General features: G+C 38.5%; 1 protein-coding gene and 1 pseudogene across 17 annotated transcripts in view; both read right to left on the bottom strand.

Annotated features, from left to right (window-relative positions):
* Positions 1-17,377, bottom strand: part of DTNA (dystrobrevin alpha) — a 424,974-nt gene that overhangs the window by 273,173 nt on the left and 134,424 nt on the right. The gene's annotated exons all lie outside the window — the stretch shown is intronic.
* LOC125133369 (protein lin-28 homolog A-like) lies at positions 12,286-13,499 on the bottom strand (annotated as a pseudogene).

Raw genomic sequence — 17,377 nt, 5'->3', positions numbered from 1 at the left:
TCAAGAATGGGTGAAGTATAGAAATGAATTGATTAAAAGATGTACATGCCTTAGAGAAAGGATGATGAAAAATTCAACTACAAAAAATGAAAGACAAAGTCATTGGACGTTATATTGTCTAAATCTCAAACTGAAATCCAAAACAAGTGCCTTAAGACACACTAAGTGAATACCCACTATCTTTTCTTTTGTTCCTCTGGTGGGAGGTTAGGTAAGCACCTCAATTTTTCCCAGTAATACTATTAACTTCCAACTATTGGACATCTACTATGTGCTGCACAATCTACTATGGATTTTGCCTACACTATCTCATTAATTAACTGAATTGCTAATACTCCTGCTTAAGCCCACAAAAACTAAATTTTGATATTCCCAAACATTGGGTTGGATTTTAAGAAGTGCAGGCTTGGTTTTCCCATTCAGTCTCCTCTTTTCCTTCCTAGGCTGAAAACTCAGAAAACTGTGTACCATGGGACAGTCCTTGAGGTGTGGGTGTCTTTGGGACTATAGTCCAACTCTCATTAACATAATGATGGGTGCTCAGAGAGGGAAGCTGAAATGTGGCGTGTGTGTGTGTGTGTGTGTGTGTGTGTGTGTGTATTTCTCCATGAAACATATTCTATTCTTCAAGTATGGAGCCCTTTGAGTATATGACCTGTTAACGTTGTGTGCAATTAAACATTTTTCTGTATACAAGCTCTTTCTCTCCTATTCACACCTGTCTCCTCTATTTCTCAACCTCCAAGTTTTTCTTGTATCAAATATTATTATGCTCTGTAATCCAGGTCCTCTATTCCTACAAAAGAGCTTTATGTACCTTTTCACTTTATAGTTAAATTGAACAATTATCCAAGCAATACTATTCAAGATTTTTTTAAGTTTCTTATTCTTTTATGTCTTCCTTGATTTCTGACATTGCAGCAACATAGCTTCCACACTAGTTACCATAAATACATTATATCTCAACTATCTTAGAGTTTAAATGGGATTGTGTGGGCTGGTCAGAGCACCAGCCTTCTGCGGCATCGTGTTCTGAATTCCAAGTAATTAACTTGCAGTGGATTCTTGGAACTCCAAATGTCTGTAGAGAATTGTCTTCATTCAGATATTATTCAGATATTAGTTACCACTGCTTTATCACAAATGAGGTATATTGACGCAAAATGCTGGATCTTCCTCATTCATCAAATATGGCACAGAGCCTATTCAGGCTCTGGATTGAGACTACCTTAATTCAAAGATGGATCTTACTAATTACTAGATTAAAGAAATTTCCCCTCTCTGTCTCAGTTTTGTCAGCTCTGTCTAGCTGTATATAATATCTCAAAAAATATACTGACTCTTGATTTAAAAAATTATTATTATTATTATTGCTTTTTAGGGCTGCACTTGTGGCACATGGAAGTTGCCATGCTAGGGGTCTAATCAGAGCTACTGCTGGTGGCCTAGGTCACAACCATATAAACGTGGAATCTGAGCCGCATCTGTGACCTACATCATAGCTCACAGCATTGCCGGATCCCTGACCCACCAAGAGAGGCCAGGGATCGAACCCTCATCCTCATGGATACAAGTCAGATTTGTTTCCGCTGGGCCACAGGGGGAACTCTCTAGAAGGTTACTGTTATTAATTGCAGGTGGAACTGTCCTAAAGGAAAACGAAAACATCATTTCAATGAATGAAAGTCTCAGCATTGATACATTTTCGATGGTGAACTGAAAAACAATGGAAAATTTTTTAGTGAATTAAAATGAAAATTTGTGCATAAAAATGTTTGTAGCAAAGACTGAAATTTCCTGATAAAATACTTTGCTTCTAAAGCTCTTTGGTTGAACAATTAGGGTGAGCTATATAGTTGGCATATTCCACAGGAACAAAATTTACTAGTAAAGCGCTGAGCAATTTTTTAAACAGCTGAGAAATCCTGCTGATAGAAAGATTCTCCCTGACAGGGGACAAGAGTTCAAGCTGAGTTCTGGCATTTTTTGTAGAGGACTTTTCCAAAATAACACTAGGGAACTGTGAAATAAGGCATCATGCCTAGAGTTATGTAGAAATCTACAACAAAGCATAACAACATAGTTTGCAGCTACCAAGCAACAAAGAGCCAAGATGCAATAGGGACCACTTGGCTTGCTTTCTAAATGATCCACCCTTTAAATCATTGTAACAATGGGGACAAAAGCTTCACGGACTGGTAAAGAGAAGCTGACACAAAATACCTCAAATGTACAAGCCATTTATGTCTGTGCCACACCAGCAGAAAGGAAAAGCATAATGCCAAGTTATCTGCTTCTGAGGCCAAGAGATATATAAATTCTTATTGTGAAGTTGACATAAATTCTATTTTCTTTAATTAAAAGCATATTCAATTGAAAATGTTATGAGACATACAAGAGGATGTTGGTTAAATAAAGTTAATGATGGTCATGCAAAGTAGTAAGCAAACAAAACAAAACAACAAAAAACACAACAATACCCCCCAAAAACCCCTTCAATTCTATAAAATGTGGAATGAATAGATCCGTTTAATTGCGATTAAAAAACAAGATAATGCACGGGTCAGAGTGGATGGATTTCAAACTAAAATGCATCAGATGTTAAAATATAAAAATAAACACAACTGTAAGGCTCCCACTAGGAGTGTAGCAGCCTAAATGAGACAATAGCCCAATTGCCTTGCTGCACTGATGTAATAGGAAATCACGCCTGAGAGCTCCTCCAGGCACTGTCCCTATTGGGTGATGACCAAGTTCGCACCTGGCAGGCTTTGGTACACAGCTCAGATTAGGAGCATAAATTGGCACCTGGTAGCTCATCTCCCAGACAGTAAAAGCCCCAATCTTTACTGTCCAATCTTGAAATCACATTATTCTCATCAAAATCTCTGTTGCTCCTGTTTAACCTGATATGCCTCCGAAAATTGTTTGAGATGAGAATAATCTGTTATTTCTTAACATAAATAAAATGGTAAGATTTTGGTATTTGTAGCTGAAACTGAAATTGAGATGTAATGACTGAATTGTTCTTTATTAAGAAACTGAAAAAGTTTGTGTCAAAACAAGTGAGAACTCTTTATCGTTAAAATATTTTCTATATTGCCATTTCATAATTTAATAAAACACTTGATTAGTAATAAAACATGAGATTATGTTACTAAGAAGAAAATTACTAGATAAATTATTAACATTAACAGGAAGAAACATCATATTGTGAATATTTTACATTTTAAATCATTGATAGACTATGAATACAGTAAGTATAAAATGTCTCAACCGGTTTAGATATATAAGCTTACTAAGTGTGACAAACAGGTTCAAGTATGAGAGAAAGGAAAAGTATAGAGCTTGGCTGAAATTAAGGTAGCCTATAATATTTCACACAGCTGTCTTTCCGCATTTGATGTATCTTTAGGAAATCTGAAGCTTTCAAATTACAACAAATAAAATTGTTATCCAGGGAATATGCAATTTTAAAATGTCGGAAAGTTACTAAAAATTCTCTAACATTAATTGAAAAGGCATCAAGCAAGAATTACCTGGATCAATAAAAAAAAAAAAAAACTCAAAGAACATAGTATAATTTGAACATTGCATAAGTACAGGCTAAGAGAAATGAGTCTTTCTCTATAAATGGACCACTAATCTGATGGTTAGCTTTCTTGATAAAGTTGCGTGTCATGTCTAAAGATCCTTATGGCACAAGAGAATCAAAATAAATTACATGTCATATGAACTTGTGAATCCTTTACTCGAACACTTATAAGCATCTCAGTAGAATTTATTTGCCACAGAGCTCTTTTATTTCTTTTAACTTACTGTTTTATTAAAAGCAAAATGATTTACAGATGATGATAAGCAGAAAAGGAATGCATAAGAAGAATTTTATACGCCCTTTATTAAAATTAGAGAAATGACCAAAAGAGTGTCTAGTAGCTATTAACACTTATAGAAAACTTGACTATTCTTAAAGATTAGAATTCATATTTTTAGAAACAGGAATATAGCCCGACAGACAATGTACCAAGAAACTCCCAAAAGGAGCTAATGTTAGAAGGTTTCCTAGCAGCATTCGAAAGTCATTAATAATAAAGGAACAGAATGAAAAATTTTAAAGAAAATCTTTCATATTTTGCCCCAGGCTGAGCACACATGCAAAAGAGAGGCTGGGCCGTGGGTGGAGTTTTCAGTAAGCACAGCTGCACTGGCACAGGTCAAGTATGGTGTCTTTCCTTCCCAGACACAGGAAGTCAAGGTGGGGCACCACGCCCCAGTGACACAAAGGGCAAAGAACACAGGACAGGAGATTATACAGATGAGCCTGAGAGCTATTTCCTTCCTGAATACTGAAGAGGTCATGTCTCTCTATGACCTCGAGGGCCTCACTGGCATCTATAGACTTAAATTTATTGTCTTGAATGGGTATGTGGGCATTAGTGGGGAGGAAGCGATAGGACATAAAATGTATTAGAAACTAATAGGGGCCTGGAAAGAGTGGCTGGAGAAGCTGTGGGAGCTGCAGAGAATGAGCTCTCCTGGGTCAAAGAGAGCAGTGCAGATTTCAATAATAGGATAAGAGAAAGGAAACACAATTTGCCCAGGTCCTACTTGGTGTGATTGTTAGATCCCCAGTGTCACATATTCTCACACACACTGTTGGTCTCAAGGGTGAATTTGTTTGTTGGGACTAATAGAGTAAAAAAAAAAAAAGTTCAAGTCAGTTAAACCATAAGCTTTCTTAATACAGTAGGTATTGTGAATGAACCAATTGGTTTTTTGACTGACAGACCCATCTGTGCTTAGAGGCTTTATTTATTTTTTTTAAGTACAGCTGGTTTACAATGTTGTGCCAATTTCTGCTGTACAGCAAACTGACTCAGATATATATGTGTATATATGTTGGTATATGTGTGTGTGTATATACATCTTTTAAAATATTATTTTCCATCATGGACTCTTGCCTAAGTAGGTAGGATTTAAGGGCACTTTTTCTTCTAGTCATGATGATGGATTCATTTTGTTCCATATTCTTGTCTGGTTCCTTGAGTGACAACAACATGCACTGTGATTCAGTGGAAAGGAGTGAGCCACCTGAAGAAGTCGCTCCAGGACAAAGTGAGTCCACTTTGGGGGCAATTCCATTACTTTGACACCATTAGCACAGACCTTTGACCACTGAGTTTATCAGCTACAGAAAGATGGTTCCATATTAATGGTGAGATATCCTTAATTAATAATTAATGTATGAATAGAAACCCATTAGCTGTGCCCACGTGCAAGACCCACAGACTGTATCTAGGCAGCTTATTAAAAAGGATGTCAAGTAGAGCAGACACCAAAGACTTAACAAAAATTCAGCCACATTATAACCTCCTTATCACTAAGATCTATTTCTCTCTCTTAGGCGGAAATTGAATTGATCTACCTTCATAAGGTCTTGTCAATGACTGCCCACAGTAAATGCTCTGCTGGTTGCTGGCAACCTGTTAAGACTGTCTCTTGTCAGGCATTAAAGTTGAGAGGACCAGTTTGTAATTCCCAAAGATATTTCTCCCTTTTTAAAGACTTGACAAAAGGAAGTTTTCTTTCTTTCTTTTTCTTTTTTTCAACTACAGGGCACATTTTTCAGGTTCCTAAAATATCTGAGATAGATGCTTTTGGACATAAATCTTTCTGTTCATGTAACATTTCCACTTCTGTTTCTCTCACATTGTTTTAACAAATGCTAATCTATTATATCTGCTTTTCATCCACTCCTTTTTGGTAGAGCAGGCTGAGCAAATGATTTCTTCTAAGTCTTGCAAAGTTCTACAGAACACTTTCTATGAGTGTTAGGGCTGTAGACACACTCATTAGATCTCCGTATGCGTCTAAGGTAATAATAACATTGTCCATCTGTCTAACGCTTTACAGATTCCAAACTGTTTGGAGGAACTTGAGAGAAAACGATAATTCAGAAAAGCAGTAACTGCCAGACTCATCTTCCTACTATGCCTTTCTAGCTGCTTTCCTTATGTCACTGGACTGCTAGATAAACTACAGGAATTTCCTGTTCCTATACAATCGAGTCTGGATTCCTAATCTTGGCTTTCATGGAAAACCTCCATCCTAGGCTTCTTATGCAGTCATTCTATCCTTCCAACACTCCTCAGCCAGGCCAGCCTCTGAAGGTCACAGAACAAGGTGGAATCAGCCCTATGTTCATTGTTTTCATGACTTCAGTTTTTGCCTTCTGCTGCTTCTGCAAATATTTCCAGCACTTTCTAGCCCAGATCATGGTTCATCTTCTCCAAGGTATCATTTACTCTCTCCAGTCGATACCAATTTCTCCCTCTACTGAACTCTCAAAGCCTTTATTTTTTGATTAGAGATTTTTCGTTCTTCTGTAACTGAACATTTTATAATACTTTTTTCTATTTATAGAATCCTCTATTTTATGTATAATTCTTATCACCAAGAAGACAGTAAGTTCCTTGAAGGAAAAGGCCGTGTCCTATGTTTGTATTATTGTCTCCTGTTGCATTGAATGCTCCACATGGTGTATCTAATTAAAAAGGTTTCCCCAACTGGAATTAATTTCTCTGCTCCCTGCAGTAATTTCAGCTTGGATGTTGTTTATTCAGCTATTAAAACACTTGTCACAGCTGTTTTCCACTGTATATTGTGAGCTCTGTATATTAGATGAGTTGCTGTCCCATCTAATTCATCTTTCTATCTCTCAAAGTACCTAATATAACACTGTTTATAAAAAGCATTGAACAATAGTTGCTAATTAAGTTTCTATTAAATTGCAACTTTGTTCAACATGGCAGCATTCCCCATAGCCCTCTTTTTGAGGAACGAATATTTCCACAGTTAAAAATGATTATACTTGAAGAAATTACGTTGACATTTGGCATGTGAAAATAACAGTTTGATGCTTTCTTAATTTTTTTATTTTTAAATTGTAATCAATTGTTATTTCCCCAATACATTTTTTTTCTACTGTATAGCAGGGTGACCCAGTTACACATACATGTATACATTCTTTTTTCTTACATTATCATACTCCATCATAAGTGACTAGACATAGTTCCCAGGCTTTCTTAATTGATTCATTCAAAAATAATGTTGACATCTAAATTTAAATATAATTTAATCAGCTGTGTTGTCAGACCATCAGTATTGAAGAGACATTTGCTATATAAAAAATGCAGAAGATACTGAACATGGTCAGTAGGTGCTTGTTCTAAAAATGTTCATACAGTAGTGTGTTATGCTTTTCCCAGTATTAGATTGTACATCAGTGTTAATCTCTTGACTTTACTCTCTTTATGAATTAGTATAACTGCCAAAAGTAAAATCAAAATTCACTTTATTGTAGCATTTAATGAAACCTCATGATATCATCAACCAATAACATTAGTTTCTCTTTTTTCTCCTCTATTTTAAGGATGACACTGTCTTTCTTTAGAGGGAGGCAAAACCTTTGATGGACTCGGACAATCATGAGAAAACTTTTCACCATTCCTTTGAGCAATTCTAATTAAAATGCAGTTTAAATCCATCTCTTAAGCTTAGCAAAAGCGTTTGCCATGTTGTCCCCACTTGAGAACTTGAGCTGAAAATATGAGCACTTTCCTGTTATAAAAGCGCTGTGTCTGTGTAAAGTTAAAATAGCTTCTGAGGACAATTTTCAACACATTTGCAAGAATTATGGCTTTAAAAATGCAACTTTCAGAAAACAACACTGATCCCTCACTCACTGATGTGACTGCATGTCTTCCACACATATTGCCTTCTCTAAGCATGTGCTTAAGACCCTCAACCATGAGCTTACTCTTGGTCTCTTCGTCTGGCTGATGGCCAGAATATAGCACAGTTCTTGCCACATAACAAGAGCTCAAAAGCACTTCTTGAATAAATGACTGAAGGATAGGAACCCCTTGCCTTAGTCCTTTATGTTCTCCTACCTGTATTAACAGTAGTTACTGCTTCTGGATTAGAATGGTCTAATACAATGCCTTGGAGATCCTATGACTAATTAGTGAAAACTGAATGAAGGAACAGAAGATCCAGAAAGACAAATTAAAGGCTTTTGTGCAAACAAGAAAATAAAAATTGTTGTAATATACATTTTTTTTTTAAAAAGTTGCTTCCAACTGCCAGAACATTCTCGAAAAATCCGATTCTAAGGAATATACAATATGAATGGAGTTCCCTTTGATATGTTTCCAAGGTTTATTGCAGCTCCTGCAGAAGTAACAAGAAAGCCCTGCAAAGTCTGTCTCCTTAATCTTATTTGAAGCTCAGAATGTTTCCTGAATTAGATTGTTATTCCCTATTTTGGTGAAGGCTACATCTTTTCACCCTTGGTCTCATACTGGCAGGGCTGTCATGTTCTGTGAATCCAGTGGATTTCGTATGTATGATGCCCCGCAAAGATCCATCCTGCGGTGGTCCTGTCATGAGCCTGAACATACAGCCACATTTTTTATCCCATGGTATATATATTTTTTCCTTTTTAGGGTCACACCCTCGGCATATGGAGGTTCCCAGGCTAGAGGTCGAATATGAGCTATATCTGCTGGCCTATGCCACAGTCACAGTGGATCCGAGCCGTGTCTGCGACCTACGCCATAGACCATTGCAGTGGTGGATCCTTAACCTACTGAGCAAGGCCAGGGATCGAACTCGCAACCTCATGGTTCCTAATAGGATTCGTTTCCGCTGCACCAGGACGGGAACTCCTCCCATGGTATTTTTTAAGAAGAAAAATATTTCACATTTCTAGAGACTCCAAGTTACTTCTATCATGTATATCAAAACTGACATTTTGGATTCAACCAGCATGGCTTACTGATAATGATTCAAGTCGTTGTTGTTACTGTTGTTTTTTAATGGCCTCACTTGCAGCATATGGAAGTTCCTAGGCCAGGGACTGAATCCGAGCCAGAGATTCAACCTATACCACAGCTGCTACAATGCTAGATCCTTTAACCCACTGTGCTTGCCAGGGAAGAAACCTGCACCTCTGCAGCAATCCGAGCTGCTGCAGTCAGATTCTTAACCCGAGCCACAGTGGGCGCTCCTCAAGTTGTTCTTTCGATAGTACACACACTCGATGATAACATGAGTGAGTTGCAACATCTGGAGGCCCATTCTGATTTTTTTTTTCTATTAAGAATGCACTGTCAGTTCCCACATTATTTGGTTCTTTCTAAAAATGTTTTCTGCTGAATGTATATTGTCATAATACATAAGATCTTTAAGAAATCTTGTTTCTGACACTATGTGATCATTTGTAGAAGTGAGAACAGGAAATTTTTTTCTGGACCAAAGGCTAGCATTATATCTACTTAACTTCCCTTGATCAAGAAAAAAACAGCATCTGAAATTTGCAATAAATAGTTGAAGTTTTTTTTTAAATAGCATTTTCATGAAAGAGCCCCCAAAGCAATTCAGTGACTTCAAATAGATTTTTCTTTTTTCTCTTCTGTCTTTTTAAGGCTGCACCCATGGCATATGGAGGTTCCCAGGCTAGGGGTCCAATTGGAGCTGCAGCTGCCAGCCTACACCACAGCCACAGCAACACCAGATCCGAGCTGTGTCTGCGACCTACACCACAGCTCACAGCAATGCTGATCCTTAACCCATTGAGTGAGGCCAGGGATTGAACCTGCGTCCTCATGGATGCTAGTCAGATTCATTTCTGCTGAGCCACAATGGGAACTCCAGGTTTTTCTTTTAATCAAATTTAAAAAATTATAGGCCAAACACAACAGCAGTGAGCGTCTTGGTTCGTAATAAATGTGCTGCATTGCATACAAATGCCTGTTCTATGGATTCTTCTGTTCAGTCCGTTCTTCAAATTTATCAATTCCCCCTTTCTTTCCAGAGTCTGCAAATTATCCATTTCCATGAACTTTTTTCATAAAAACAATTAAAATATTTCAAGTCTGTGCTATTTAAAAGTGATATATATTTTTAAATGTCCTTCAATTGGCATTCCCTTTTGGCCAGCCCCCCACACCCCTCCAAAACAACAACAACAACAACTGAAAGCTGGTCTTTTTACCCACTTTTCCTTTCTTGGGGTGGAGCAAAGTGGGTTTGGAGATGGGATGATGCAAATGAAACCAGCTGTCTCCCTTCCCTTTCTGTGAGGTTCTCAGGTGTTTTGTTCCACTGTGTTGCTCAAGTTTCCTTAAGTGGACCTGAGAGTTCTCCCAGAGTTGCTTTTGCTCATGGAGAGCTAATTGTTGTTCTTTGTTGGGAGGGACCGAGGCCACCTTGCTGGGGACATTACTCTGGCTAATTCTTCCCAAACTCTCTTGAAGATGCTCTTTCTTTTCCTCAACTCAAATCACTAGTGTTCACTGGGTTCTTCCTCAGCTTTCTTTTCCTTTTAGTTTATATCTCCTTGGGATAGCTCACACTTTTCATAGCTTTAAATTGGTATATACAATGACTTTTAAATCAGTGTCTCTACTCATTTTGCCCCATTTATTCAACTGCTTATTGGACATCTTTTTTTTTTTTTTTCCAGTACCAGTACGTCTTTATTCATTGTATTTTTCCAGGAAAAGAAGGGGAAGGGAAAAGAGTCAGCATATGTATTACAAAATGATGGTAAAATAGGAAAGGAAGTACCTGGCACAGCAAAATCAACCACCAAATAAACACTCCCCAGATAGGGTCACCAAAGCCCAGGAGGGCTCAATCTCCTGCAGTTCAGGAATGAAGGGAAGGAAAGAGGCAAAGAACAGACGGGTACATGCTTTCCTTCCCTCCTTCCATAAACTCAAGATTTCACACAAGGCTTTGGTTTCTAGCAGTAAACATGGAGTTACATTCGTCCATCTCCTATTAAGCAATCTTGTGGCCACTTTGACATAAGTTTCTTGCACCTGCATAAAAGTTCCTGAGTGACTTGGATATACATTCGTCTTTCCTTTCTTGGTATCCCAACCCCACTTTCTACGTGGAAGGGCCCCTCATTGCTTCTCTCTACCCTAGGATTAAAGATTGAAATAGGTTTTAATTTATCCAAAAATAGCAGTCTGTTCGGCATGAATCACATCAAGGAATGGTCTTGACTCAGGAGACTGGGAACAAGGGATGGAGCGGTCTCAGCTTCTTCTTAGGATTTTTGCACAAATCATTTAAGAATTGCAGACACCCCACAAATTAGTGGATAGGTGTACGGCAACTGGGGGGGATAGGAATCTAGTTTTTAGGATAGAAGTTCTTGTTTAAAATAGGAAATGGGGTAGAGGAACACAAACGAAAGTGTGGTTCAAGACCCCCACTTCAAGAAGAGGAGTCCCCAAGCTTATGTTTCAGATCTTTTTTCCTGGCACAGAACCTTCTGTCAAAGATGCTTTGGCTATTTTACTCATAACAAAAAGAAGTTTGTAAACAATAAAACCCCAAAAGAACATGGAGAAGACCAACATATTATATTTACACAAACTAGGCCACCTAGCAATTACCAAATCAGGTACTTGTGAAGTCTTACAAAACCCAGACAAATGCAATAACTAGAGGGGGGCACCAATTGGGGGAGACAAGAACCCAGGATAAGACACACACACCCAATGCGTTCTATTACATTTGCCCCATTACAACACAGTGAGGTAGGTTTGCACTGATCTCACAGCATGTAAAGGACCGCCCCCCCCTTCTCCTTTAGCTACTATGACACTTATCACTGCTGCAACAGGGCAGGACACTGGCTCTGGGAACCACAAAGAGACCATCGCTGATGGTCTCTCTAGAAGTCAAGGAGAAAAAGCCCAGAATTGTTAAAAGTTAAGGATTTTGTCCTTGGTTCATCAGCTCAAGGTGGATACAGAAGCAGCATTCTTAAAACCTATCCTTATCAACTCGCATTTTTTACAAACGCATACACTCCGTTGTGTGGGTAGGCCTAGCCCAATCCAGGGAAGGATGGATCTGGTAGTTAAGGCAAGTACCGTGCCCTGGGATTAGAGGTCTGGAACAGGAGTCCGTTATCACACATACAGATGACCTTCACCTAATCTTGGTTTCCCCTCTTGATACTATGGCAGAAAAGCCAGCTCTAATTGGCAAAAATGAGGTAGTTCAACAGGCTATACACTCCAAATAGTTGTTCTCTCTGGTGATACAGCAACTAACAGTATTCCTGCTGTGTAGACCTGGAGCTGCTGCCGACTTATCCCTGAGATTGCTCATGTTACCTGAGAACACAGTGCAGGAATGAGGGCCTTAGGTTAAAATACACAAAAATATAAAACCAGAATATTTACATGACAAAAAAAGTTAAAATACACAAGATATGTCATTTGCACACAGTTTGCTTTCCTTGGCATGATGGTCTAGACCTCCTCAGTTGTAGCACCTGTCTTCCTTGGATCTGTGTTTCTGCATGTTCTTCCCTTTGGGCCACCTCTCGCTTCTGATACAGAACACACCACCAGGGTTGGTGACTCAGATTCCAGGCCCTTAGCAGACTTCTTAAAGGTGAACTCCACAGCCTCACCCTCCTTCGGGCTCCAGAAGCCTCCCATATGCAGCTTACTCTGGTGCAGAAAGACATCCACCAGGGTTTGAGTGCAACCATGGACACGAATGACTCTTTGGCTGCCAGGGCCACGTCCTCCAGCACCTCTTCTGGCGCCTTGGTGCAGCCAAATGCAAACTGCTGGTTTGACCCAGAGCCCATGGTAGTGGGCTGAGCCCATGGCCCCAGGACTCTGGTCTGGGGGCTGCTGGCACCAGAGAAGTCTAGAGGCCCTACTGGACATCTTGACATGAATGTCCAACAAAAGTTTCCAACTCAAAATGTGCAAAGCCATTGTGTTCACCCTCCCCACACATTAGTCTTTCCCACATCTTCTATCATCATGAATGACATGACCGTCCATCCTGTTGCCAGAACCTGAATCTCAGAACCATCCTTGATCTCTCACTTTTCTCCAGGTCTCCTGCCCAATTTCTAAATCATATTGATTCCATTTGTGAAATAGCACTTGGATTTATTCTCCCTTTTCCTTCTCACTGGGATTCTCACTGCAATGTCCTTAGAACATTAGGCTCTAATGTTTCTTGCTTGGGATTTGTAGTGTCTGGCCTTTGTGCTATTCTTCTGGCTTGGGGTTCTCCGTTCTGTAGCTTTTCTTAAGGACTGTGCCAAGAGTGGTTTTTCTAACATTCAGATCAACTAATCCATTGCCTGATCTTAATTTGTGGTTTCTCACTGTATCAGTAAAAATTTAACCTCTTTAACATAGTCTTGAAGACCTTTAATGATATTTCTATCTGGTCTTAGTCTGCACCACTTATTATAACACATTTTCTGCTTTAGTGATACTAAACCATCTTCAGTTCCCTAAGAATATCATACTCTCTTGCCCTTCCAACACTTTTAAACTGAAGTTTGCTCCTTTCAGAATATTATGTGGCATTTATATCGTACACCCCTCCCCCAAGTCTACCTGTCACACTTTGGAGTCATTTTTCAAGTTTCAGCTCATTTATGTTTCCCTCTATTAATCTTCTACCCTTTTTGTTGTGCCTTTTGCGTTTACACTGTGGCATCTGTCACATGAAATCATGATGACTTCCTTATGTATATGGCTTTCCCCTGCACTCTGTGAGCTCCCTGAGGACAGATACTGCATCCATAGATCTGCAGCAAGTGGCACATGGTTGGCGACCAAACTAGATGGTGAATGAGTGAAAAATGAAATGAAAAAAAAAATAGACTCTCTTCATTATCAAGGATCACTCAGTTGACCAATGATTTTATGACAGTGAAAAATGCTATGTCACCACAGCAAATCATTATTTTTTATTTTTTAAAATTTATTTTATCAAAGTGCAGTTGATTTGCAATGTTGTATAGTTGTTTTTAATGTTCCAATGTAACACTTATTGGAAATTCTTTATTTGCAGCATGAAGCCCTTGAAAACATCAAAGATACTACTTCCTAAACAATGAATGGTTTGGTCTAAGCTTCTAAAAGCAACACAGGCAGAAAGCAATAAGGAAAAATGACTGAGAAACACGCAGGACTGTAATGCTCGTTGCAGAATTATGACCCATCTGCTCCAGCCTCTGAAGGACATGCTTCCATTTGCCTGCTCTATGTGTAGAGAATTATCTGGTACTGTGTTTGCCTAAAGCAGTGATTTATAGTCACCATTGATTTAAAATGCTTTACAGACCAATTTTGAGTCCTTCTATCCCTAGTTCTTCTTTATCAGAAATGATTTCATGATATGGTCTACAAATATTCCAAAGCAGGATGACCTCTGTAAAAGAAAGAAGTTGAGGCTGGAAAGTTATTATTGTAAGGGCCAAGGAACAGCTGTCATGAACTTTTTTTTTTTCTTCTGTCTTTTTATCTTTTCTAGGGCTGCTCCTGCAGCATATGGAGGTTCCCAGGCTAGGGGTCTAATTGGAGCTGTAGCCACCAGCCTACACCAGAGCCACAGCAACTCAGGATCCGAGCCATGTCTGTGACCTACACCACAGCTCACAGCAACGTGGGATCCTTAACCCACTAAGCAAGGTCAGGGATTGAACCCACAACCTCATGGTTCCTAGTCGGATTCGTTAACCACTGCACCACAATGGGAACTCCTGTCATGAACTTTTAAAGGTCCCAAGATGTACCAAAACAGAACTGGGTGCTACTCTTGGTCCTTGGACAAAGCTATCTCTCTAGACTGTGGTTTCCTCCTCTGTCAAACTAAAGGATTGTTCTAGTCACTAGATGAGGTCTAAGCCTACTTCTGGATTTTGGTTACAATCCAGAGGAGAGCTTCTCTGGACCCAATATCATATTAGAAAATTCATTATCAAAGAGGTGAGGGAGCGGGCAGAGGAGTAAGATCTCATTCAACTGTGCATCCTTGTTTTTAAGAGCAGTGGAGTATAGCATGAAGGCTGACTCATTATAATTGATTTACACCCTGAGAACTCTCCTGGTCACGATTAGTTCTCATGGGTATAAAATCTTCATTTAGATGAATACATGTAGTGTTCCATAATTATAAGGTAAGAGCAAGGCACACTGGTAGGGACTAGTTTATAGGCATCACTGAAAATGTCAAAGTGGAATAACATCTACTGATGAGTGTAAGTGACAAAATTGATGACAACAACCTTTCCTTGTTTACTGCTCCTCAATATAGCTAATCACAGCATGGGTAGAGAAGATTCTCTCTGGTTCTTTTGATTTCTGTAGTGATGAGGTGCTAGAGAATATGCTTGTGGTCTTAGGTGCCACCCTTACTATAGTTAGACACCCCTATGTCTTTCAAGGATCAATATTTCTTCCAGGCTTTTTCTTTGACACAGGTTCAGGAGAAAAAAAAAAAAAAAAAAGCAACGATGAATCAAGACTTATAGATCTCAATACCCGAGAGTGGAGAAAACTTCCAAGAACAAGATCATATTCCCCTACTGATAAATTTTCAGTACAAGTGAATAAACTGGCTTATAAGGCTGGAAAGCATTTGGACTAGAATACACTATTTCCTTAGTGTATGTGATATGTACAGTAGTAGGTAAGTGTTTGTAAGCAAATAAATCCATACCAGTTCCCTTCAAGGATCCAAGAATTGATAAGCTCCAATCAATGGGGTTAAGATACAGTTTTATAAATTTTATATTTTCCTAAGCATATTTTATGTACTTTATAGAAAGTGTATATAATATAGGAGATATAAAGAAGAAAGTAATCTCCTATATCTCAAGATTTAAAGATATCTGGTCCTACTGGATAGCACAGGGAACTACATTCAATATCCTGTGATAAACCATAAGGAAAAAATATGAAAAGTATGTGTATATTCATATCAGAATTATTCTGCTTTACAGCAGAAATTAACCCAACATTGTAAATCAATTATACTTCAATAAAACAAAAAAATAAAGAAATCTGCTATTGATGTTTCCTTCTAGGCTTTTTCTATCAATGAATCCACATAATAACGATAAACTATACAACTCTGAGTTCTCATTGTTATTTACAGCCATTTTCCCTAAATCATTAACACTTTTCACATATATCATTCTACTATGTGAAAAATGCTGAGGTCATAAATTCTCTCTCTCTCTCTCTTTTTTAGGGCCACACTTGAGGCATATGGAAGTTCCCAGGCTAGGGGTAAAATTGGAGCTACAGCTGCCAGCCTATACCACAGCGCTGGAAAGGCGGGATCCTTAACCCACTGAGCAAGGTCAGGGATCAAACCCATGTCCTCATGGTTACTAGTCAGGTTCATTACCTCTGAGGCACAATGGGAACGCCTTAATAAATTCTCCACATGGATTATCTCATGTAATCCTCTCAACAATCCTAAAACATGGCCCTATTATTATCCTCATTTAACAGATGAGAATAAAAAGTTAAAGAAGTTAAATCAACAACACCAGTTTACATGAAGATATCTGGTTTAGCTCATTAAAGAAATGTACAAGCTTAAACACATAAAAGACCACATACTATTTTATCGAGCAGATTTACCATGGTTTTCTTAACTTTTCTTTTTTTGAGGGTGCATTATTACTCATGATGTCCTCCCCATCTCCATTTCCTTGTACCTACCCATTTTTTTGAGTATATCTCAAAGCAAACTATCTACACCACTGGCTCCAGAGACAAGGACCATACCCCACACCCCAAAATCATGCTCTGGATGGTCATCTCAACAATAAGGAAATGCTGGGTCATTCTTTTTTTTCCTTTTTTAAAAAAATATATTGTTTCAGAGAACCTATGCAAGATATCTGGGGAATATCAGAAAGAGTTCTGGATTATAATCAGAAGACCTGGGTACAGACTGTCAATTAGGCTGATTTGTTCTGGTCTTTGACATTTACTTAATCTCTCAGTCTCAGTCTTCTAAGATGTCCAAAGACTTCCACGAGGTAAACATCAGCCCTAGAGTGATGGTTAGTCTGACTCATTCTTGCTCTCATAAAGATAGCCTCATAGGCAAGATCTTATTTAGCCTATAGAAGTCTCCTCATGTACTTGGCTAATAGCCTTGGCTGCTTGAATAGGACAAACTGATGACATAAACACACTGTCATCAAGTATAACCTCATTGCTTAACTATTCTGTTAAGAGTTCTCTAATACAAACTCCAAGAAAGTTAAAACTTGCTGAAAATAAAATTCACAAAAAACAATGTAACCTGACTGATAATAACAAAATATAAACTCTGGGACAAAGTGGAGGATATCTGGGCCAAAAAAAAAGGCTATCACCAAGCTTTTTGGAAAAAATGGGTTTCAAATGCCCTTAAGGAATGTTACTCTTTACATTTATTCCATTATTCTTCATTCATCTCGTTCATCATTCCTGATGGTTTGAAATTTTACTTCCTATTTTCAAAA

This window comes from Phacochoerus africanus, chromosome 8 (genome assembly GCF_016906955.1).
Source record: "Phacochoerus africanus isolate WHEZ1 chromosome 8, ROS_Pafr_v1, whole genome shotgun sequence".
Taxonomy (NCBI): Eukaryota; Metazoa; Chordata; class Mammalia; order Artiodactyla; family Suidae; genus Phacochoerus; species Phacochoerus africanus.
Note: the sequence above shows the minus strand (reverse complement) of the source record. Positions and strands in the feature narration are given on the sequence as shown.